The sequence below is a fragment of the Ascaphus truei genome, chromosome 7 (assembly GCF_040206685.1).
Source record: "Ascaphus truei isolate aAscTru1 chromosome 7, aAscTru1.hap1, whole genome shotgun sequence".
NCBI lineage: Eukaryota > Metazoa > Chordata > Amphibia > Anura > Ascaphidae > Ascaphus > Ascaphus truei.
In genome coordinates this window covers 3,600,980-3,624,973 of record NC_134489.1, presented here as the reverse complement: position 1 = coordinate 3,624,973, position 23,994 = coordinate 3,600,980, and the positions used below count along the sequence as shown (strand labels likewise).

Genomic DNA, 23,994 nt, shown 5'->3' with positions numbered 1-23,994 from the left:
AAAATAAAATTAAGATGACTTCCAGCGATCGCGACCAAGCCGTCACGCCGCGCTTACTATAAGTGCATGCGAGGGCGGCAATGCATTTGTTTTGACGCGACGTCGCGTCGCTGTCACCGGCACTATAAGCGCATCTAGTGCCGGCTACAGCTACGGCTAACGTCACCGGTCTCTGTAGCCGTCGCGAAAGTTGTCATCTGTTTTGGAGACGTCTCTGGCTACAAGGGGAGTGACGTCAGGCAAGGGGGAAGGCAGAGGGGCGGAGCCAAGAACAAGGGCGAAGGCTGAAACGGAGAGCAGGTGTAATTTCTGTTTGTATGCTGAATTTACTTTACTTTTACTTTAAATTACGGGAGAATTTACTATTTTAAAGTTGTTAATATAGTGTGTTTCACTTGACAGACACACAATCACAAACACACACACACACCTCTACCTGCACATCCCACACACACATCCCCCCTCTCCCTGCACATCCCACACACACATCCCCCCTCTCCCTGCATCCCGGGCCCGGTGAGTCAGGAAATAGAAACTCTGGAGAAAAAAAATGGCCGCCAGCCAAGCGTTTCGAGCACGCTTGTAGCACGTTGACCCATGAGAACCGCGCGCACCTCCTTACCACGCGCCCTGTGCGGGACTCGGGCTACAGCAGTGTGTGGGTGGTGGAAGCCTCAAAGCAGCTCCATCGCCATAGTTACGGAGATCGTGGCGGGAAGAGGCTGTCTATGCTGGAGGAGGAGAGCAGGAGGAGGTGAGGGGGAGGAGGGTCCCTACAGGAGGAGATGGTGAGAGGGAGGGACCCTACAGGAGGAGATGGTGAGAGGGAGGGACCCTACAGGAGTTGGTGAGGACACTACAGGAGTTGGTGAGGGCGGAAAGGGGCACTGCAGGAGTTGGTGAGGAGGGATAGGGCCCTACAGGAGTTGGTGAGGGGGGTGAGGGGCCCTACAGGAGTTGGTGAGGGGGAGAGGCACCCTACAGGAGTTGGTGAGGGTGGAGAGGGACCCAACAGGAGTTGGTGAGGGGGGAGAGGGGCCCTACAGGAGTTGGTGAGGGGGAAGAGGGGACTTACTGGAGTTGGTGAGGAGGGAGAGGGCCCTACATGAGTTGGTGAGGGGGAAGAGTGGCCCTACAGGAGTTGGTGAGGGGGAAGAGGGACACTGCAGGAGTTGGTGAGGGTTGACGGAGGGACCCTACAGGAGTTGGTGAGGGGGAAGAGGGGCCCTGCAGGAGTTGGTGAGGGTGGACGGAGGGACCCTACAGGAGTTGGTGAGGGGAGGGGAAGGGACCCTACAGGAGTTGGTGAGAGGGGTGAGGGACCCTACAGGAGTTGGTGAGGGGAGAGGAAAGGACCCTACAGGAGTTGGTGAGGGGGGTGAGGGACCCTACAGGAGTTGGTGAGGGGGGTGAGGGACCCTACAGGATTTGGTGAGAGGGGAGAGGGATCCTACAGGAGGTGAGGGGAGGAAATGGGAAATTAAGGGTACAAAGCAAAGGAACTAGGAGAGAAGGGAGTTGGTTGGGGAAAGAGGGAAGGAGACAGGAGGGGGCGACGACACATTTATTATTATTATTATTATTATTATTATTATTATTATTATTATGGAGTGGGGAACTGGCTCTTATTATTACAAATGACCCGTTGTATTTATATAACCATTACTTTTATTACTATGTAACTATGTATTAGTACCTGATTTATACAAGTATATTAAATATATAATATTATTACTATTTGTAGTATTATCCGTGACTATTATTAGTGTTAGTATTATTACTTACGTTCACGTAGATTAGCACGGTCTAGTTCACAGTATTTTGCCAAACTTATAATATTAATACACTGGGGGGGTGCATACACGCCCACGGACAGAGGAACTCATACAAATAAAGCTTTTATTTCATTTGTATTTTTATATGTATTTGGGGGTTGGGGGTATTTTTATATGTATTTGGGGGTTTGGGGGTATTTTTATATGTATTTGGGGGTTGGGGGTATTTTTATATGTATTTGGGGGCTTGGGGGTATTTTTATATGTTTTTGGGGGTTGGGGGTATTTTTATATGTATTTGGGGGCTTGGGGGTATTTTTATATGCGTTAGGGAATTTTTATATGTATTGGGGAGGGTTGTTTTTTTATATGTATTGTTTTATTTTATCATGGAACAAGAATCACATTTCTGCCTGACCCCCCTTCTGCTTGTCAGCTCCTTAAGTTCAACTGCATGCATTTGTTCCACATACACACACCGTGCCTGTGTGATGTATCAATATGTTGCCCTTTCTGCCTGTGTGGAGGTAGCCAGTGAGTTGCTATAGCAACCTCTGAGATTTCTCTCAGAATGGGCTAGTCTGCTCTCCCCCCTGCCTTGCTGACAGATGGTCTGTTCCCAGACTATTCTTGCTACCCAGGTTCCCTCACACTTCCTTTTACTTCCAACATTGGCTGAGTGATTACGTTTCTGTTACCCCTCTACTGGCAAGGCCTCATCCTTTTCACCTTTCCCTACTATCAAGCACACTCACTATAGAGACATTCTCTCACAACACCATCTTCCACAAGTGCCTTTGTGAATCTATGCTTTCCCCAATAAAGTGAAGAAAATAAAAAAGTACTTGTTGTGCTTGTAACAGGAATGAGTTGAAGCTATCTGGGCTATTCATACCACACGTGACTCTGGCCTCAGAATATATATATATTTTTTTTTAATGGATTGGGCTCTTTTCTTAGATGTATTGGGGTCTTTTTTTTAGAAGCATTTGGGGAATTTTTTTAAAATGCATTGGGATTTTTTATATGTATTTAGGTGGGTTTTATATGTATTGTTTTTTTTAATATGTATTGTTATATTTATGTGTATTTATATATGTATGGGGCGTTATATGTATTGTTTTTTTATATGTATTGGGTAGGTGGGTTTTTTGTATGCATTTGGGGGGGTGGGGGAGGTTGTATATATTTGGGGGGTGGGGATTTTTTTGTATGTACAGTATTTGGTGGTGGGAAGTTTTTTGGCATACAGTTAGGTTCGGAAATAATTAGACACTGACACAATTTTCATAATTTTAGCTCTGTACGCCACCACAATGGATTTCAAATGAAACAACCGAGCTGCAATAGAAGTGCAGAATTTCAGCTTTAATTCAAGGGGTTGAACAAAAATATCGTATGAAACGTTTAGGAATTGCAACCATTTTCATACACAGTCCCCTTATTTCAGGGGCTCAAATGTAATTGGGCAAATTAACACAATCATAAATAAAATGTTCATTTTTAATACTTTGGCGAGAATCCTTTGCAGGCAATGACTGCTTGAAGTGTGGATCGCATGGACATCACCAAACGCTGGGTTTCCTCCTTTGTGATGCTTTGCCAGGCCTTTACTGCAGCTGTCTTCTGTTGTTGTTTGTTCGTGGGTCTTTCTGTCTTAAGTTTTGTCATCAGCAAGTGAAATGCATGCTCGATCGGGTTGAGATCAGGTGATTGACTCGGCCATTGCAGAATATTTCACTTCTTTGCCTTAAAAAACTCCTGGGTTGCTTTCGCAGTATGTTTTGGGTCATTGTCCATCTGTAAAGTGAAACGCCGTCCAATCAACTTCGCTGAATTTGGCTGATTCTGAGCAGGCAATATATCCCTATACACTTCAGAATTCATCTGGCTGCTTCTGTCTTCTGTCACATCATCAATAAACACTAGTGACCCAGTGCCATTGTAAGCCATGCATGCCCATGCCATCACACGGCCTCCACCGTGTTTAACAGATGATGTGGTATGCTTCGGAGCCGTTCCAAGCCTTGTCCATACTTTTTTCTTCCCATCATTCTGGTACAGGTTGATCTTAGTTTCATCTGTCCAAAGAATGCTGTTCCAGAACTGGGCTGGCTTTTTTAGATATTGTTTGACAAAGTCTAATCTGGCCTTTCTATTCTTGCGGCTTATGAATGGTTTGCACCTTGTGATGAACCCTCTGTATTTGCTCTCGTGAAGTCTTCTCTTTATGGTAGACTTGGATAATGATATGCCTACCTCCTGGAGAGTGTTCTTCACTTGGCTGGATGTTGTGAATGGGTTTTTCTTTACCATGGAAAGGATCCTACGATCATCCACCACTGTTGTCTTCCGTGGACGTCTGGGCCTTTTTGTGTTGCAGAGCTCACCAGTGCGTTCTTTTTTTCTCAGAATGTACCATACTGGTGATTTGGCCACTCCTAATGTTCCTGCTATCTTTCTGATGGATTTTCTTTTTTTTTTCAGCCTAAGGATGCCCTGTTTCACTTGCATTGAGAGCTCCTTTGACCGCATGTTGTGGGTTCACAGCAACAGCTTCCAAATGCAAATGCTACACCTGGAATCAACTCCAACTCCCGAGGAAAGGCTCAACAAAGTATCCAGCCGCTCCTCCTTCTCTTACCGTGCACCTCACAACTGGAACAATCAACCGGAGACTCTCACAGCCACCACCAGTATAAGTTCTTTCAAAACTAAAGCAGTCTCTCATTTTAATCTGGTCTGTAACTGTTACATACGCCTATAAGATGTATTATCTTTAACTGTTCATGCAATGTATTTATATATAATGTATAACCATGCTCACTAAATGGAACTATGTACAGCTCATCCCTGTTATAGCGTGATTGTTTTTGGCAAACTTCCAGGATTTGCTGAGAGGAACACACACACACACACACACACACACACACACACACACACACACACACACACACACACACACACACACACACACACACACACACACACACACACACACACACACACACACACACACACACACACACACACTAAGTCTCAGATGAAGGGAGTATCCCCAAACAGTGATCATTTGGGAAATCTGCATGTGCAGGTCTCCAAAGCTGTAATAGCCTCTCTTCTCCACGCTGACAATGTGAGGTTCTAACTGGAGCATGGACACCACAAGCAGCTGTGGCTGGAGGTATACACTGTTCTTTAATAAGATTATTTGCACTATACAGTATATGGTAACATTTGTTTGTTTTACATTCACCATTAGATATTTTATGACACTTTTTTTTATATTTTGGTTAGTGACACCCACTGAGCCCCAACTCCCCAGGCTCCTCTTGGCTGAAGAATTTAAGACTCCCGCTCTTCTCTGCGGGGGCCTTTCTCGGCCTTAGATTGGATCCCCTCTTCGGTGTTTCCACGAGGGGGTCCACTACGGCCTCTACATCCATCCCCGAGGCAGTATGTTCAGGGGCAGCTGGTGGCGGTATGGCGGAGGCAGTGGTCCCCCGAGAGTCCTCGGGGGCCACAGAGGCACACAGTGCCCTACTAGTTTCCTCTAACGCCATACAGATGAATGGCATGCCACTGGTGTTCGCATCACCTGCGGGAGGGCACTCACCAACCACGGGAGGGCACTCACCAACCATGGAAGGGCACCTACCATCCGCGGGAGGGCCCTCACCATCCGCGGGAGGGCCCTCACCATCCGCGGGAGGGCTCTCACCATCCGCGGGAGGGCTCTCACCATCCACGGGAGGGCTCTCACCATCCGCGGGAGGGCTCTCATCATCCGAGGGAGGGCTCTCACCATCCGCGGGAGGGCCTCCACCATTCGCGGGAGGGCCCTCACCATCCGCGGGAGGGCCCTCACCATCCGCGGGAGGGCTCTCACCATCCGCGGGAAGGCTCTCACCATCCAAGGGAGGGCTCCCAACATCTGCGGGAGGGCTCTCACCATCCGCGGGAGGGCTCTCACCATCCGAGGGAGGGCTCTCATCATCTGCGGGAGGGCCCTCACCATCCACGGGAGGGCACCCACCATCTGCGGGAGGGCTCTCACCAACCATGGGGGGGCACTCATTAGCAAGGATCTCATAGGGAGGGTCTATCCCAGCATTCAATCCCAATAAAGTGCCTGCCCAAAACTCTGCACCAAGAGGGTTCAGGTCAGACAACTTCCAGATGTATTCTGAAGTGCTCACCAAAACACCTTCCAACCCCTCAACCACGGGGGTCAGCCCTAACCCATCTCCTTCCTCCGGTGACGCAAACCGGGGCTTTTTATGTGCGTCACGCGAAGGCGGTACAGCCGGAGGGGGATCTTGGCTGGCTCTGAAGATAGGTGCATTCGGCATGTCCAATTCACCGAAGCACAATTCTCCAGGGGACGCTCTCCAACCGAAAGGGGCGTTGGGAGGCTCCCCAACGTCCCCAGAGGCGCCGGGTACTTCCAGCTGCATTTCTTCCAGAAACTCGAGGGGGGGGGGGGGGGGCTGTACATTTGTGGGATCCGGCTTACACTGGTTAATCCCAACCAGTGGGCCGGACAGGACCACCTTGTGCAGAACTGATTTTTCTTTCCGCTTCCGAGACTTCAGAGGGTAAACGTAATATGGTTCACCCTCCTCGACCTCCTCAATCACCCTCTTATTGGTTTTAAATTTGCTCTTCCTGGGGATTGATTTCCCAGGAGAGGGTGCCGCTGTCTCCATAGCAGGAGTTTCCTCCCGCTCCCCTTCACCCTGTACGGTGCTTACAATGGGGTTAGGGGGTTCTTGGGGGGGGACAGCGACAGAGGGTGACTGTTGTGGGGTAACTTTGTCCTTCTCCCTCTTTTTTGGGGGGAGAGGTTCAGATGTCACTGTTTGAGTTGGGACAGTGACATCTTCTGTGGTCCCAGGGGGGACCTGGGCCCTCGAGATCTTTTCCTTCTCCCTCTGTTCTTTGGGGAGAGGTTCAGATGTCACTGTTTGAGATGGGGCAGTGACATCTTCTGCGGTCCCAGAGGGGGCCTGGGCCTTCGAGGGCTTTTCCCTCTCCCTCTTTCTTTGGGGGAGAGGTATAGACGTCACTGTACGAGATGGGGCAGTGACATCTCCTGTGGTCCCAGCGGGGGCCTGGGCCCCTGAGGGCGTGGCTGCAGTGGGCGCAGCGGCACAGGGTGTTTTCTCTTGGGGGGAGACAGTAATAACAGAGGGTGGCCGCTCCAGAGCGACCCCCTCTCCTTCCCTCCGCTCTCCAAGGAGAGGTGCAGAAGTCACTGTTCCGGATGGGACAGCGACATCTCCTGCAGTCTCAGGAGGGGCCTGGGCCCTTGAGGGCCCCGCTGTGGTGGGCACAGCGGTACCGGGTGTCTTGGCAGAGGGAGGGGCGGGTGCAGGAGTTGGGATGGGTCCTCTGTTCCCTTTGAGGCAACTCCTACGAGTGTGCCCCAGCTCCTTGCACAGATAACATCTAACCCCCGCCGTGCCATAAAACACAGTATATGCTATGCCCTCGTAAGGCACCCTAAACGAACCCTCCACAGATTCAGTGCTCCCTGGCAGCAGCAGTTGTACCTGCCGCCTAAATGAGAGTACATGCCTCAGCGCCCTATCTCTGCAGCCCAAAGATAATTTATTTTAGGGCTTGCAGGTATGGCTTCATGAGGCAATCTGGGATGAAGGGGGGCACATTTGACAGAATGACCTTTGTGCCTAACCCCTCCATGGGTTCTATAGGGATGTATTTCCCCCCTACACTAGAGGTAGCCCCTGAGGAAGTGGAGTAACATCCACGAAACGCATAGGGCAGGTGACACAGTCACTTTGAGCTTGGTATTGGACTTTTTGGGACACTTGGTCACATTTGAGCCCCATTGCAGCCGTTAGTTCTTGGCATACAGGACGTTTGTACTGTCCCTTTAAGGGCACGTGCACACTCGCGTGCAGGCACGCTGAGACAGCCTGTGTAACCGGAGGAGGAAGTGAGGAGAGCAGCCTCACGTGGAGGAGAGCTGTGAGCCCCACAAGCAGGCCTCCAACACTGCCACTGTTCCTGTTAACCCCTGGAGGGAGAGTCAGCACGAGAGTCACGGTGCAGCAGGAATCACATCTCTGCAAAGACATCAGCAGCAGCCGGAAGACTCTTTGTTGCATTGCCTGTATTTGCCTTGCTGCTTGTAAGTAGGGCTCTGATTTTTCATATCTGGATGACCAGCGGTGTTCTCATTTGTCCAAACCATTTTATGGCATAGTTCTTTTTATTTAATAAATAGTTTTTATAGTCACTAGGAGTCTCTATGTTATATGTGCAGTGTGTGTATTAGTGTAGACCTGTTTTAACCCTACAGTGTTGCACTATGATCTGTGTCTGTTTGTGTTTTTTCCCCTATATGGCCTGTCAAGCAAGTGTGCTGATCCCCTGAGGAGTACAGGATTATCCAATGAACTTTTGGCGCCAGGTTTTTCTTTGTTTTCACTTTCACTTTCTCTGTCAGTACTGACAGTATTACTAGGCAGCCTTTATATATATATTTTGCAATTGTCACACTGGTGTTTTAGTCTTTAGCGCTTGTGCACATTTTTTCTTTTTCCCCCCTACACTGATGCCTTTCTGCACCAGGGTGTGAGTGGCAGCCAGCGTACGGAGGAAGAAAACGCCCCTCCCATACATTTTGCTGGCCGCCACCACAGCAGAGGGACCCACCACATCAGCCACAGCCCTCACATAGATCTCCATGTTAAGGCCAGGTGACATTGGGCACCTCACCCCAAGCTTCCTGCTCAGACAGGGCGTGGCCCCAGCATTGTTGTCGCTGGGGTCAACGCCTGCAACTGCCACATGCTCCCATGTTGGAACTGGGACTGCAGGGGTTACACTGCTAACAGGTGCTGGGGGAGGCGTGGCCAGGGCACTGGAAGGACCAGGCCTAGGGCTGTGACTAAGAGTGTTGCTCCTAGGGGCCACAGTTTTTGGTGTTCTGTATCCGGGCGTCGCCCCCGTTGCCGCACTTGTCCTATTCCCCTTTCCAGGCATGATAATAAATAGGCCTCTAAATCAGGGGATGGTATTGCTTTTGGAGAGAGGTATTGAGAGTAACTGTCCCTTTAAGAAGAGATCTCTCTGCAAGGGGAAAACACAGCAGCTTTTAAAAACCTGCTGCAGTTTTAAATCTGTTTCCCTTATTAGTTACTCTCTCTCTGTTGTAATAAGCAAACACCACAATTTTACAAGTCTTTATAGAAAAGACACAGAGCTCTCAATAGCAAGTGAGAAAAGGAATCAGGCTTAAGAAAAACAAAAGAGTGAAATTGGAAGTTTAAACAACCAGTAAAAACCTCCAGTAGTGAGGGAGGAGAGAGGGGTGAGACTGCAGTTTTCCAGCCAGCTAAACTGCAGCTATGCTGGGTTAAAACACTGCAGCCCCTGGGTGAAAACCAAAAATGTTTTTTTAAACCTGAAAAAACACCCAAAACCCTCTTTAAAACTCCCAGTATACTCACAGTATACTGCCCCACAGATCCACACCAAAATATACCAAATAAAGAAAGAATAAAGCTGATTCCTTACCAAATGCCTGGGAGCTCTGTACACACGCTTCTGAATGGAAGGAGAAGCACTGAGTGTGAAGCAGGTCTATTTTGATCTGGTTTAAAACTGATTGGCCGGCTTTGAACAGCAATTCTACTTGTTGCCAAGTAGAACAAAGAAAAACCAGTCAAACAAAAATATAAAGGGAACCAACAAGTGCACTATGAAAAGTGCACTTAAAAAAGAAGGGTTAACTCAAAATTACCCATGATGCGGGACACCGAGCAGAGCACCCCGCCTAACGCCCACTGGGAGGCAAACTCCGAAACCGTCCCAGTGGACTCGGCGTACGTGAACTCTGCCCGGATATGGGAGTGCAACAGCGCCCGGAACACTGCCACAATGTTCGTTGGGACCCCCCTCTCCAAACACTGCTTCCTGGTCTTGTAAATGGCTAGCTTAGCCACTGCCAGGAGCAGGTTGACTAGGAGATCCCTAGGCTTATTGTCTCGGGACACTGGGCACCCAAAAATAAAAAGATGACGGGAAAAATTTAGCCAGAACTGCAGAAGAAGGCTCCTCAAGGTGGATAAGAGGGGCTGCAGTCTGGCGCAACTTAGATAAATGTGGAATACGGACTCCCGCTCGCCACAGAAGGGACAGGCGGCGGGGGAGTCCGTGAAGTGTGCCAAATACTCTCCTGTGCTCAGCGCTCCGTGGAGGACCCTCCAACTCAAATCCCCGGTGGGACGGGGAACCAAAGCTGAATAGATTTCCCTCCACCGGGGTCTTTCGCCCTCGTTCCCAAGAAATACCCGCCTCCAGATGGTATCCGGGCGGGTGACAAGGGCGAGGTAGTGCACTATATGGAGCACCAGAGAATATAGGACTTTCCTCGGCATGCCGCGGAAACACGCCGGGGACATATCCCACAACCTGCTGAGGTTGGGGGAGAGAGGAGCCCGAGGGGGTTGCCGTCTTTTGGGTTCCACGCAAAGATCCGGAGAGCTGAAGTTGATAGGTTGACAAGGCTCTCCGGTCTGCAATACCCCCTCGATGAAGGTGCGTGAGTCGGGGTGGATGGCATCTTTAATCTCCCGGATCAAACGACGAGGAACACGGGCAGTAAGCATACCCATACGGGGCGCAAGCACCTCTGCGCTTACCCAGTCTCGCCGCTCAAAGTCTAGGAGATCCCCGACTCTGGTCAACTGCGCCAGGATTAGCCGGCGGCAAATAGAGGGTGAATCCAACATCCGAGCCCCTACTGCCTGATTATACAACAGGGGCTCGGCGAGGAAACCAACCTCCGCCGCCTGTTCCTTCCTGGTCACGGAGACCAGTTTCCAGGTCTTTATCAGGTCCCGGTAGTATGCCGGCGGCTCCGAGAGGTTTCTACCTAAACCCTCGGGCCTGATGATAAACAGTTGCCGGTCATACCTCAGATTGCGCAACTGGCGAAAGAAACTGGTCGCCAGCTGGCACCACTGCGGAGACGGATCTGCGAATAGGTATCTCTGCAGGTATTGGAGGCGGAAAGTGTGTTACTGGGAGCAGACACACACCACTCCCTGTCCACCCTCCTCCAAAGGGAGACACGCAACTCCCGCAGAGACCCAATGCTTCCCCATCCAGAGGAAATCCATCAATCTCCTCTGGATCTTGTTGATAAATTCAGGGGGTGGACCCATGGCTATCAGCCGGTGCCAAAGCTGACTGGCCACCAGCTGGTTGATCACCAGGGTTCTTCCCCTAAGGGAAAGCATTCTCGACAGATATACCCATGACCCCAGACGAGCAATGACTCGTTCTTCAAGATCACTGAAGTTTTCTGGGGCTGGGTCCTCCGCAGCAGACAGGTAGACTCCCAGATATTTGAGAGTATCGCTCTCCCACGAGATATTACGAAACGTGGGGGGCAAAGAGTCTACCTGTAAGGGACCCACCAAAATGCCGGAGCACTTGGACCAGTTGATCCGAGCAGAAGAGGCCGCGGTGTAGACCTCTTGGCACTCTAGATCAACTAGGTCCTGGGCCACGAGAAGCACGTCATCGGCATAAGCCGACAGGACTACCCGCATGCTGGGTTCCCGCAGCACCAGCCCGGTGAGCCTCCTCCTCAGTAGGCAGAGGAAAGGCTCGATGGCCAGCGCGTACAGTTGCCCAGACAGGGGACACCCCTGACGTACTCCCCGACCAAACACAAAAGGTGCTGTCAGGGACCAATTAATTTTAACCAGACACTCTGCAGAGGCGTACAGCATCCGGAGAAAGCCCACAAATTGTGGGCCAAAGCCAAACGCCCGCAGGGTCTGCATGAGATAACGGTGATCCACCCTGTCAAATGCCTTTTCCTAATCTAGGGAAAGGAAGGCGAGTGACAGACCAGTCCTCTGCGCGTGATGTAGCAGGTCCCGGACCAGAAAAATGTTGTCATGAATGCTTCGGCCCGGGACAGTATAGGACTGGTCGGGGTGAATCACCTCTGCCAGCACAGACTTGAGCCTCAGTGAAAGCGCTTTGGCCACGATCTTGTAGTCCGTGCTGAGCAGTGAAACCGGTCGCCAGTTGGAAATCTGGCGGAGATCCCCCTTCTTCGGCAGCAGAGACAGTACCGCCCGCCGACATGAAAGGGGCATCTCACCGGTCTCCAAGGCTTCGGCTAGGACCTAGGTGAAATCAGGTCCCAGCATCTCCCATAAAAAACTGGAAGAACTCCACAGTCAGCCCGTCCAGCCCTGGCGTTTTTCCGCGGGACATGAGACTTAGGGCCCCAGAGAGCTCGGCCAGAGTCAAGGGTAACTCAAGCCGCTCTCTTTCACCCTCACCGACCGCGGGAAGCCCCTCCCATAATTCCCTGCATGCATCCAGCTGGATGGACTCCGGAGAGAAAAGATCTGTGTAAAACCTCCGGGTTCTGTCCCGGATGCTCACCGGGTCAGTCAGAGGGGTACCGTCCTCCGCTAGCAAGCAGGTGATGTGTTTACGGTTTCCCCTCTTTTTCTCCAGCGCGTAGAAGAGGCGCGATCCGCGACCCATCTCCCGAAGGAAGCAGATGCGAGATCGCACATACGCCCATACGCCCATACGCCCATACGCCCCCCGAGCTCTCCGATCTTCCAAGTCCCGGAGAGCGCACTTCCTCTCCACGTACGCACACTGCAGGTATTGGTCTCCTGGCACAGACAGCCGCCTTTCGAGATCGAGCACCTCTTCTCTAAGGGCCTCGATCTCAGCATCACGCCGCCTGCTGGCACCTTTCGTGTGCTCTTGCCATACGAGGCGCAGATGAACCTTGCCCACGTCCCACCACTGCTCTAACGTGGCAAAGTCTGACCTGCAACCTCTCCAGGCCATCCAAAAGTCTCGGACCGACGTCGCAAACCCCTTGTCCTCCAACAACGTATTGTTGAAATGCCAATAGGCGGCTGAGGGCACTGTTGGTGTTAGCGCCACCGTCACGGACGCACAATTGTGGTCTGAAAACGGCGCCAGCCTAATGGTACTGGACTGGGCTCGTGACAGGCTGTGGCTGGAAATGTACAACCTGTCGATCCTGGACCAGGATATCCGTTCACCTCTAATCACCCTAACATAGGTGAACTGAGTGGATACCTCAGGATGTTGTTCTCGCCAGATGTCTACCAAGGAGTAGCGGATGATGGCCTCCCGCAAGGCCAACGCTGAACCCGGGTGTGGCTCCGGACCACTCCGGTCCTTTAGAGCCTCGAGGGTGCAGTTAAAAACACCCCCGAGCACCACGTGTTCGTCCGCGTCGACTGTCTCCAGGTATTCAGTTATTCTGACGAAGAACTGCCTTCTCAGGGATCCCCTGGCAGGAGCATACACGTTCAAGAAGTTAAACGTGTAATCCTCGTGCCGGACCCTGAGATGCAACAGGCGACCTGGAATAACAGCTTTGGCAAGCAGCAGCTCTGGTTGAAAGGACTCAGAGAACAGGGTCACCACCCCACAAGATGACGGAGTGAGGTGGCTGAAGAAGACCTTGCCTCGCCACTCCAGATGCCAGCTGGCTTCAGCCTCTGGAGTGGTATGGGTTTCCTGCAGGAAATTCACAGAATACTTCCCCTTTTGTAAAAAGGAGAGAACCTGGAACCTTCGAAACCCGTCCTTACAGCCGTTAACATTTAGCGTACCGATGCTCAAAGCCATTGATAGTCAAAGAGTTTTACTTCCCATAGGCGCTTAGGGTGCTATACCCCGAGAAGCCTTTACGTGCTCTCGCAACACTTTGTTAAACTTTAGGACCCGAACATGTTCGATAGTCCCAGAAAGTTTGGCCTTGTGGTTAGCCTTAATGTATACTCTGAGAGAGTGGAGAATGAATGAGGCATCCTTCCACCTCTCAAGGGCCAACCGCACCTTCGTATCTCCGTGCCTGCAGAGGGTATCCTCCAGGAAACTATCTAGGTCCTGGGCAGGGATAACGGGGGTTAAGGAGTCAACAGATTCCACGGTGCCAGAGGACTCCCCACTGAGCCCCAACTCCCCAGGCTCCTCTTGGCTGAAGAATTTAAGACTCCCGCTCTTCTCTGCGGGGGCCTTTCTCGGCCTTAGATTGGATCCCCTCTTCGGTGTTTCCACGAGGGGGTCCACTACGGCCTCTACATCCATCCCCGAGGCAGTATGTTCAGGGGCAGCTGGTGGTGGTATGGCGTTGGCAGTGGTCTCCCGAGAGTCCTCGGGGGCCACAGAGGCACACAGTGCCCTACTAGTTTCCTCTAACGCCATACAGATGAATGGCATGCCACTGGTGTTCGCATCACCTGCGGGAGGGCACTCACCAACCACGGGAGGGCACTCACCAACCATGGGAGGGCACCTACCATCCGCGGGTGGGCCCTCACCATCCGCGGGAGGGCCCTCACCATCCGCGGGAGGGCTCTCACCATCCGCGGGAGGGCTCTCACCATCCGCGGGAGGGCTCTCACCATCCGCGGGAGGGCTCTCATCATCCGAGGGAGGGCTCTCACCATCCGCGGGAGGGCCCCCACCATCCGCGGGAGGGTCCTCACCATCCGCGGGAGGGCTCTCACCATCCGCGGGAGGGCTCTCACCATCCGCGGGAAGGCTCTCACCATCCAAGGGAGGGCTCCCAACATCCGCGGGAGGGCTCTCACCATCCGCGGGAGGGCCCTCACCATCCGCGGGAGGGCACCCACCATCCGCGGGAGGGCTCTCACCAACCATGGGTGGGCACTCATTAGCAAGGATCTCATAGGGAGGGTCTATCCCAGCATTCACTCCCAATAAAGTGCCTGCCCAAAACTCTGCACCAAGAGGGTTCAGGTCAGACAACTTCCAGATGTATTCTGAAGTGCTCACCAAAACACCCTCCAACCCCTCAACCACGGGGGTCAGCCCTAACCCATCTCCTTCCTCCGGTGACGCAAACCGGGGCTTTTAATGTGCGTCACGCGAAGGCGGTACAGCCGGAGGGGGATCTTGGCTGGCTCTGAAGATAGGTGCATTCGGCATGTCCAATTCACCGAAGCACAATTCTCCAGGGGACGCTCTCCAACCGAGAGGGGCGTTGGGAGGCTCCCCAACGTCCCCAGAGGCGCCGGGTACTTCCAGCTGCATTTCTTCCAGAAACTCGAGGGGGGGGGGGGCTGTACATTTGTGGGATCCGGCTTACACTGGTTAATCCCAACCAGTGGGCCGGACAGGACCACCTTGTGCAGAACTGATTTTTCTTTCCGCTTCCGAGACTTCAGAGGGTAAACGTAATATGGTTCACCCTCCTCGACCTCCTCAATCACCCTCTTATTGGTTTTAAATTTGCTCTTCCTGGGGATTGATTTCCCAGGAGAGGGTGCCGCTGTCTCCATAGCAGGAGTTTCCTCCCACTCCCCTTCACCCTGTACGGTGCTTACAATGGGGTTAGGGGGTTCTTGGGGGGGGACAGCGACAGAGGGTGACTGTTGTGGGGTAACTTTGTCCTTCTCCCTCTTTTTGGGGGGGAAAGGTTCAGATGTCACTGTTTGAGTTGGGACAGTGACATCTTCTGTGGTCCCAGGGGGGACCTGGGCCCTCGAGATCTTTTCCCTCTCCCTCTGTTCTTTGGGGAGAGGTTCAGATGTCACTGTTTGAGATGGGGCAGTGACATCTTCTGCGGTCCCAGAGGGGGCCTGGGCCTTCGAGGGCTTTTCCCTCTCCCTCTTTCTTTGGGGGAGAGGTGTAGACGTCACTGTCCGAGATGGGGCAGCGACATCTCCTGTGGTCCCAGCGGGGGCCTGAGCCCCCGAGGGCTCCGCTGCGGTAGGCGCAGCGCACAGGGTGTTTTCTCTTGGGGGGAGACAGTAATAACAGAGGCTGGCCGCTCCAGGGCGACCCCCTCTCCTTCCCTCCGCTCTCCAAGGAGAGGTGCAGAAGTCACTGTTCCGGATGGGACAGCGACATCTTCTGCGGTCTCAAGAGGGGCCTGGGCCCTTGAGGGCCCCGCTGTGGTGGGCACAGCGGTACCGGGTGTCTTGGCAGAGGGAGGGGCGGGTGCAAGAGTTGGGATGGGTCCTCTGTTCCCTTTGAGGCAACTCCTACGAGTGTGCCCCAGCTCCTTGCACAGATAACATCTAACCCCCTCCGTGCCATAAAACACAGTGTATGCTATGCCCTCGTAGGGCACCCTAAACGAACCCTCCACAGATTCATTGCTCCCTGGCAGCAGCAGTTGTACCTGCCGCCTAAATGAGAGTACATGCCTCAGCGCCCTATCTCTGCAGCCCAAAGATAATTTTATTATGGGGGACTTAATGTCTCCCAGGGCTTGCAGGTATGGCCGCATGAGGCTATCTGGGATGAAGGGGGGCACATTAGAAAGAATGACCTTTGTGCCCAACCCCTCCATGGGTTCTATAGGGATGTATTTCCCCCCTACACTGATGCCTTTCTGCACCAGGGTGTGAGTGGCAGCCAGCGTACGGAGGAAGAAAACGCCCCTCCCATACATTTTGCTGGCCGCCACCACAGCAGAGGGACCCACCACATCAGCCACAGCCCTCACATAGATCTCCATGTTAAGGCCAGGTGACATTGGGCACCTCACCCCAAGCTTCCTGCTCAGACAGGGCGTGGCCCCAGCATTGCTGTTGCCAATGCCTGCAACTGCCACATGCGCCCATGTTGGAACTGGGACTGCAGGGGTTACGCTGCTAACAGGTGCTGGGGGAGGCGTGGCCAGGGCACTGGAAGGACCAGGCCTAGGGCTGTGACTAAGAGTGTTGCTCCTAGGGGCCACAGTTTTTGGTGTTCTGTATCCGGGCGTCGCCCCCGTTGCCGCACTTGTCCTATTCCCCTTTCCAGGCATGATAACAAAAAGGCCTCTAAATCAGGGGATGGTATTGCTTTTGGAGAGAGGTATTGAGAGTAACTGTCCCTTTAAGAAGAGATCTCTCTGCAAGGGGAAAACACAGCAGCTTTTAAAAACCTGCTGCAGTTTTAAATCTGTTTCCCTTATTAGTTACTCTCTCTCTGTTGTAATAAGCAAACACCACAATTTTACAAGTCTTTATAGAAAAGACACAGAGCTCTCAATAGCAAGTGAGAAAAGGAATCAGGCTTAAGAAAAACAAAAGAGTGAAATTGGAAGTTTAAACAACCAGTAAAAACCTCCAGTAGTGAGGGAGGAGAGAGGGGTGAGACTGCAGTTTTCCAGCCAGCTAAACTGCAGCTATGCTGGGTTAAAACACTGCAGCCCCTGGGTGAAAACCAAAAATGTTTTTTTAAACCTGAAAAAACACCCAAAACCCTCTTTAAAACTCCCAGTATACTGCCCCACAGATCCACACCAAAATATACCAAATAAAGAAAGAATAAAGCTGATTCCTTACCAAATGCCTGGGAGCTCTGTACACACGCTTCTGAATGGAAGGAGAAGCACTGAGTGTGAAGCAGGGGAGCCTGGTTCAATTCCCAGTGTCAGCTCCTTGTGACCTTGGGCAAGTCACTTTATCTCCCTGTGCCTCAGGCACCAAAAAATACCCATAAGATTGTAAGCTCTACAGGGCAAAATGTCTCTGTAAAGCACTGCATAAAACTATCAGCGAACAAGAACTATTATTATTTGAAAGTGGGTTGTGGGCATTAGCTGCAAGTTTTGCAGCTGGTTCTGGGGAGATGAAGTTTAGCTGGTTAAAAGTGCACAGCAGTTTTACAGCGGTTAATATACAGAGATGGAAAACACAAACCTTTATGGAAGCTTTTTTTATTTTTAGCTGTGACTTATGTAAAATACTCAGAATGGGGAAGAATAACATGGAACAATGTAGTATGTGTGTGCTTATTTGGGCCACCAAACACAACCACACATCTGTTGTGTTATAAACATAGCTATCACCAACTTATGTTTGTGCTGGCAACCACAAGAAAACACAATGTGAAATTGTGTATAGGGGATATTGTGTTTAGTTGTGTTACTAGAAGGAATTGAGCCGACATTGAAGAGGTATTATTTAACATAACATACTAGCATTGTGTTATCATATAGGCAAGTTCTGCTGCTGCTATTGAGTTGTTATTGTGTAACATTTACCTTGAAAGGGCCCGGTAGCTCCCAGTTTAATGTAAATCCCAGCTCTGAGCGGGGAGTGATTTACTGGACAAGAGGGAAGTATTGGGGGCGGCTGTCAGACTCTCTGTTAATTATTATCTCAACGGAAGACACCATCAAGATGCAAATTCCTATTGTTCCTAGGGTGTGGAGGGGAGGCTAATGAGAAAAGCAGAACAGGCATTAGGCTGCGCTTATAGTGATGGCGACGTCAGGCTGCGGTCGCTGGAAAATAAAATTAAGATGACTTCCAGCGATCGCGACCAAGCCGTCACGCCGCGCTTACTATAAGTGCATGTGACGGCGGCAATGCATTTGTTTTGACGCGACGTCGCGTCGCTGTCACCGGCACTATAAGCGCATCTAGTGCCGGCTACAGCTACGGCTAACGTCACCGGTCTCTGTAGCCGTCGCGAAAGTTGTCATCTGTTTTGGAGACGTCTCTGGCTACAAGGGGAGTGACGTCAGGCAAGGGGGAAGGCAGAGGGGCGGAGCCAAGAACAAGGGCGAAGGCTGAAACGGAGAGCAGGTGTAATTTCTGTTTGTATGCTGAATTTACTTTACTTTTACTTTAAATTACGGGAGAATTTACTATTTTAAAGTTGTTAATATAGTGTGTTTCACTTGACAGACACACAATCACAAACACACACACAAACACACACACCTCTCCCTGCACTCACACACACATCCCCCCTCTCCCTGCACATCCCACACACACATCCCCCCTCTCCCTGCATCCCGGGCCCGGTGAGTCAGGAAATAAAAACTCTGGAGAAAAAAAATGGCCGCCAGCCAAGCGTTCCGAGCACGCTTGTAGCACGTTGACCCATGAGAACCGCGCGCACCTCCTTACCACGCGCCCTGTGCGGGACTCGGGCTACAGCAGTGTGTGGGTGGTGGAAGCCTCAAAGCAGCTCCGTCGCCATAGTTACGGAGATCGTGGCGGGAAGAGGCTGTCTATGCTGGAAGAAGAGAGCAGGAGGAGGTGAGGTGGAGGAGGGGCCCTACAGGAGGAGATGGTGAGAGGGAGGGACCCTACAGGAGGAGATGGTGAGAGGGACGGACCCTACAGGAGTTGGTGAGGACCCTACAGGAGTTGGTGAGGACACTACAGGAGTTGGTGAGGGGGGAGAGGGGCCCTACAGGAGTTGTTGAGGGGGGAGAGGGACCCTACAGGAGTTGGTGAGGGGGGTGAGGGACCCTACAGGAGTTGGTGATAGGGGAGAGGGGCCCTACAGGAGTTGGTGAGGGGGAAGAGGGGACTTACTGGAGTTGGTGATGGGGGAGAGGGGACTTACTGGAGTTGGTGAGGGGGGAGAGGGGCCCTACAGGAGTTGGTGAGGGGGAGAGGGACCCTACAGGAGTTGGTGATGGGGGAGAGGGACCCTACAGGAGTTGGTGATGGGGGAGAGGGGACTTACTGGAGTTGGTGAGGGGGGAGAGGGGCACTGCAGGAGTTAGTGAGGAGGGATAGGGCCCTACAGGAGTTGGTGAGGGGGGAGAGGGGCCCAACAGGAGTTGGTGAGGGGGGAGAGGGGCCCTACAGGAGTTGGTGAGGGGGGAGAGGCACCCTACAGGAGTTGGTGAGGGTGGAGAGGGACCCTACAGGAGTTGGTGAGGGGGGAGAGGGACCCAACAGGAGTTGGTGAGGGGGGGAGAGGTGCCCTACAGGAGTTGGTGAGGGGGGGAGAGGTGCCCTACAGGAGTTGGTGAGGGGGAAGAGGGGACTTACTGGAGTTGGTGAGGAGGGAGAGGGTCCTGCAGGAGTTGGTGAGGGTGGACGGAGGGACCCTACAGGAGTTGGTGAGGGGAGAGGAAGGGACCCTACAGGAGTTGGTGAGGGGGGTGAGGGACCCTACAGGATTTGGTGAGAGGGGAGAGCGATCCTACAGGAGGAGGTGAGGGGAGGAAATGGGAAATTAAGGGTACAAAGCAAAGGAACTAGGAGATGAGAAGGGAGTTAGTTGGGGAAAGAGGGAAGGAGACAGGAGGGGGCGATGACACATTTTTTATTATTATTATTATTATTATTATGGAGTGGGGAACTGGCTCTTATTATTACAAATGACCCGTAGTATTTATATAACCATTACTATTATTACTATGTAACTATGTATTAGTACCTGATTTATACAAGTATATTAAATATATAATATTATTACTATTTGTAGTATTATCCTTGACTATTATTATTGTTAGTATTATTACTTACATTCATGTAGATTAGCACGGTCTAGTTCACAGTATTTTGCCAAACTTATAATATTAATACACTGGGGGGGGGGTGTATACATGCCCACGGACAGAGGAACTCATACAAATAAAGCTTTTATTTCATTAGTATTTTTATATGTATTTGGGGGTTTGGGGGTATTTTTTATATGTATTTGGGGGTTGGGGGTATTTTTATATGTATTTGGGGGTTGGGGGTATTTTTATATGTATTTGGGGGCTTGGGGGTATTTTTATATGCGTTGGGGAATTTTTATATGTATTGGGAGGGTTGTTTTTTTATATGTATTGTTTTATTTTATCATGGAACAAGAATCACATTTCTGCCTGACCCCCCTTCCGCTTGTCAGCTCCTTAAGTTCAACTGCATGCATTTGTTCCACATACACACACCGTGCCTGTGTGATGTATCCATATGTTGCCCTTTCTGCCTGTGTGGAGGTAGCCAGTGAGTTGCTATAGCAACCTCTGAGATTTCTCTCAGAATGGGCTAGTCTGCTCTCCCCCCTGCCTTGCTGACAGATGGTCTGTTCCCAGACTATTCTTGCTACCCAGGTTCCCTCACACTTCCTTTTACTTCCAACATTGGCTGAGTGATTACGTTTCTGTTACCCCTCTACTGGCAAGGCCTCATCCTTTTCACCTTTCCCTACTATCAAGCACACTCACTATAGAGACATTCTCTCACAACACCATCTTCCACAAGTGCCTTTGTGAATCTATGCTTTCCCCAATAAAGTGAAGAAAATAAAAAAGTACTTGTTGTGCTTGTAACAGGAATGAGTTGAAGCTATCTGGGCTATTCATACCACACGTGACTCTGGCCTCAGAATATATATATATTTTTTTTTAATGGATTGGGCTCTTTTCTTAGATGTATTGGGGTCTTTTTTTTAGAAGCATTTGGGGAATTTTTTTAAAATGCATTGGGATTTTTTATATGTATTTAGGTGGGTTTTATATGTATTGTTTTTTTTAATATGTATTGTTATATTTATGTGTATTTATATATGTATGGGGCGTTATATGTATTGTTTTTTTATATGTATTGGGTAGGTGGGTTTTTTGTATGCATTTGGGGGGGTGGGGGAGGTTGTATATATTTGGGGGGTGGGGATTTTTTTGTATGTACAGTATTTGGTGGTGGGAAGTTTTTTGGCATACAGTAAGGTTCGGAAATAATTGGACACTAACACAATTTTCATAATTTTGGCTCTGTACGCCACCACAATGGATTTCAAATGAAACAACCGAGCTGCAATAGAAGTGTAGACTTTCAGCTTTAATTCAAGGGGTTGAACAAAAATATCGTATGAAACGTTTAGGAATTGCAACCATTTTCATACACAGGCCCCTTATTTCAGGGGCTCAAATGTAATTGGACAAATTAACACAATCATAAATAAAATGTTCATTTTTAATACTTTGTCAAGAATCCTTTGCAGGTAATGACTGCTTGAAGTGTGGAACGCATGGACCAAACGCTGGGTTTCCTCCTTTGTGATGCTTTGCCAGGCCTTTACTGCAGCTGTCTTCAGTTGTTGTTTGTTCGTGGGTCTTTCTGCCTTAAGTTTTGTCTTCAGCAAGTGAAATGCATGCTCGATCGGGTTGAGATCAGGTGATTGACTCGGCCATTGCAGAATATTTCACTTCTTTGCCTTAAAAAACTCCTGGGTTGCTTTCGCAGTATGTTTTGGGTCATTGTCCATCTTTAAAGTGAAGCGCCGTCCAATCAACTTCGCTGAATTTGGCTGATTCTGAGCAGACAATATATCCCTATACACTTCAGAATTCATCTGGCTGCTTCTGTCTTCTGTCACATCATCAATAAACACTAGTGACCCAGTGCCATTGTAAGCCATGCATGCCCATGCCATCACACGGCCTCCACCGTGTTTAACAGATGATGTGGTATGCTTCTGAGCCGTTCCAAGCCTTGTCCATACTTTTTTCTTCCCATCAGTCTGGTACAGGTTGATCTTAGTTTCATCTGTCCAAAGAATGCTGTTCCAGAACTGGGCTGGCTTTTTTAGATATTGTTTGACAAAGTCTAATCTGGCCTTTCTATTCTTGCGGCTTATGAATGGTTTGCACCTTGTGATGAACCCTCTGTATTTGCTCTCGTGAAGTCTTCTCTTTATGGTAGACTTGGATAATGATATGCCTACCTCCTGGAGAGTGTTCTTCACTTGGCTGGATGTTGTGAATGGGTTTTTCTTTACCATGGAAAGGATCCTACGATCATCCACCACTGTTGTCTTCCGTGGACGTCCAGGCCTTTTTGTGTTGCAGAGCTCACCAGTGCGTTCTTTTTTTCTCAGAATGTACCATACTGTTGATTTGGTCACTCCTAATGTTCCTGCTATCTTTCTGATGGATTTTCTTTTTTTTTGCAGCCTAAGGATGCCCTATTTCACTTGCATTGAGAGCTCCTTTGACCGCATGTTGTGGGTTCACAGCAACAGCTTCCAAATGCAAATGCCAAACCTGGAATCAACCCCAACTCCCGAGGAAAGGCTCAACAAAGTATCCAGCCGCTCCTCCTTCTCTTACCGTGCACCTCACAACTGGAACAATCAACTGGAGACTCTCACAGCCACCACCAGTATAAGTTCTTTCAAAACTAAAGCAGTCTCTCATTTTAATCTGGTCTGTAACTGTTACATACGCCTATAAGATGTATTATCTTTAACTGTTCATGCAATGTATTTATATATAATGTATAACCATGTTCACTTAATGGAACTATGTACAGCTCATCCCTGTTATAGCGTGATTGTTTTTGGCAAACTTCCAAGATTTGCTGAGAGGAATGTCCGGCTATATACACACACACACACACACACACACACACATACACCACTCCCCCCCCCACCCTAAGTCTCAGATGAAGGGAGTATCCCCAAAGAGTGATCATTTGGGAAATCTGCATGTGCAGGTCTCCAAAGCTGTAATAGCCTCTCTTCTCCACGCTGACAATGTGAGGTTCTAACTGGAGCATGGACACCACAAGCAGCTGTGACTGGAGGTATACACTGTTCTTTAATAAGATTATTTGCACTATACTGTATATGGTAACATTTGTTTGTTTTACATTCACCATTAGATATTTTATGACACTTTTTTTATATTATGGTTAGTGACACCTAATAGTTCATTTTAGTCCAGCACAAATTCAATTCACCACACACTACCTCTCTTGCTGCTGCTGCTGCTGCCTCCCTTCCCTCTGAGGTTTTTGCCTAGCAATGTGGGGAGAGGCCCCATGTCACAGCAGCAGAGCCGTTAAAACAGATTAATGGTAGGTAGAAGTTACTCTCTCTGCTGATGTTGGTTTCAGACTGCATAAACCACCACACACACACTACGTCTCTTGCTGCTGCCGGCGCAGACACGCAGAAACACACACACACACCTCTCTGTCCATACTAACTGTTGAAGAGGGTGTCTTCCAGGTAAGGTGTATCACATGATGAAATATATAAAGAAATACAAATACTGGTGTAGCCGGTAATCAAATGTTTTCCTATCTAAAATAAGTGTATTGGTCTCACTCACAGATTTATCTATGAAAATATAGCGTATCAGAAATCCATCCATAGATAAATCTGAGAGTGAGACCAATACACTTATTTTAGATAGGAAAACATTTTATTACTGGCTACACCAGTATTTGTATTTCTTTATATATTTCATCATGTGATACACCAGCGCTCCCCTTACCTGGAAGATAACATACAACTTTTTGGACCAGCGAACGGTCCAACCAAAGAGTGTAGAGCAGCTATTTTCTTATACTTCACATTATATCACTATTTGTTGTTTTTTTCCCTTATTGTGGTGAAAGTTTTTACTGTACACAAATTATTTTAGGTAATCATTGTTGTAGATATTCACTGTATTTTT

At 49.9% G+C, this 23,994-nt stretch overlaps 1 protein-coding gene across 1 annotated transcript in view; it reads right to left on the bottom strand.

The window, feature by feature from the left end:
- Positions 1–23,994, bottom strand: part of EHD2 (EH domain containing 2) — a 78,393-nt gene that overhangs the window by 36,642 nt on the left and 17,757 nt on the right. The gene's annotated exons all lie outside the window — the stretch shown is intronic.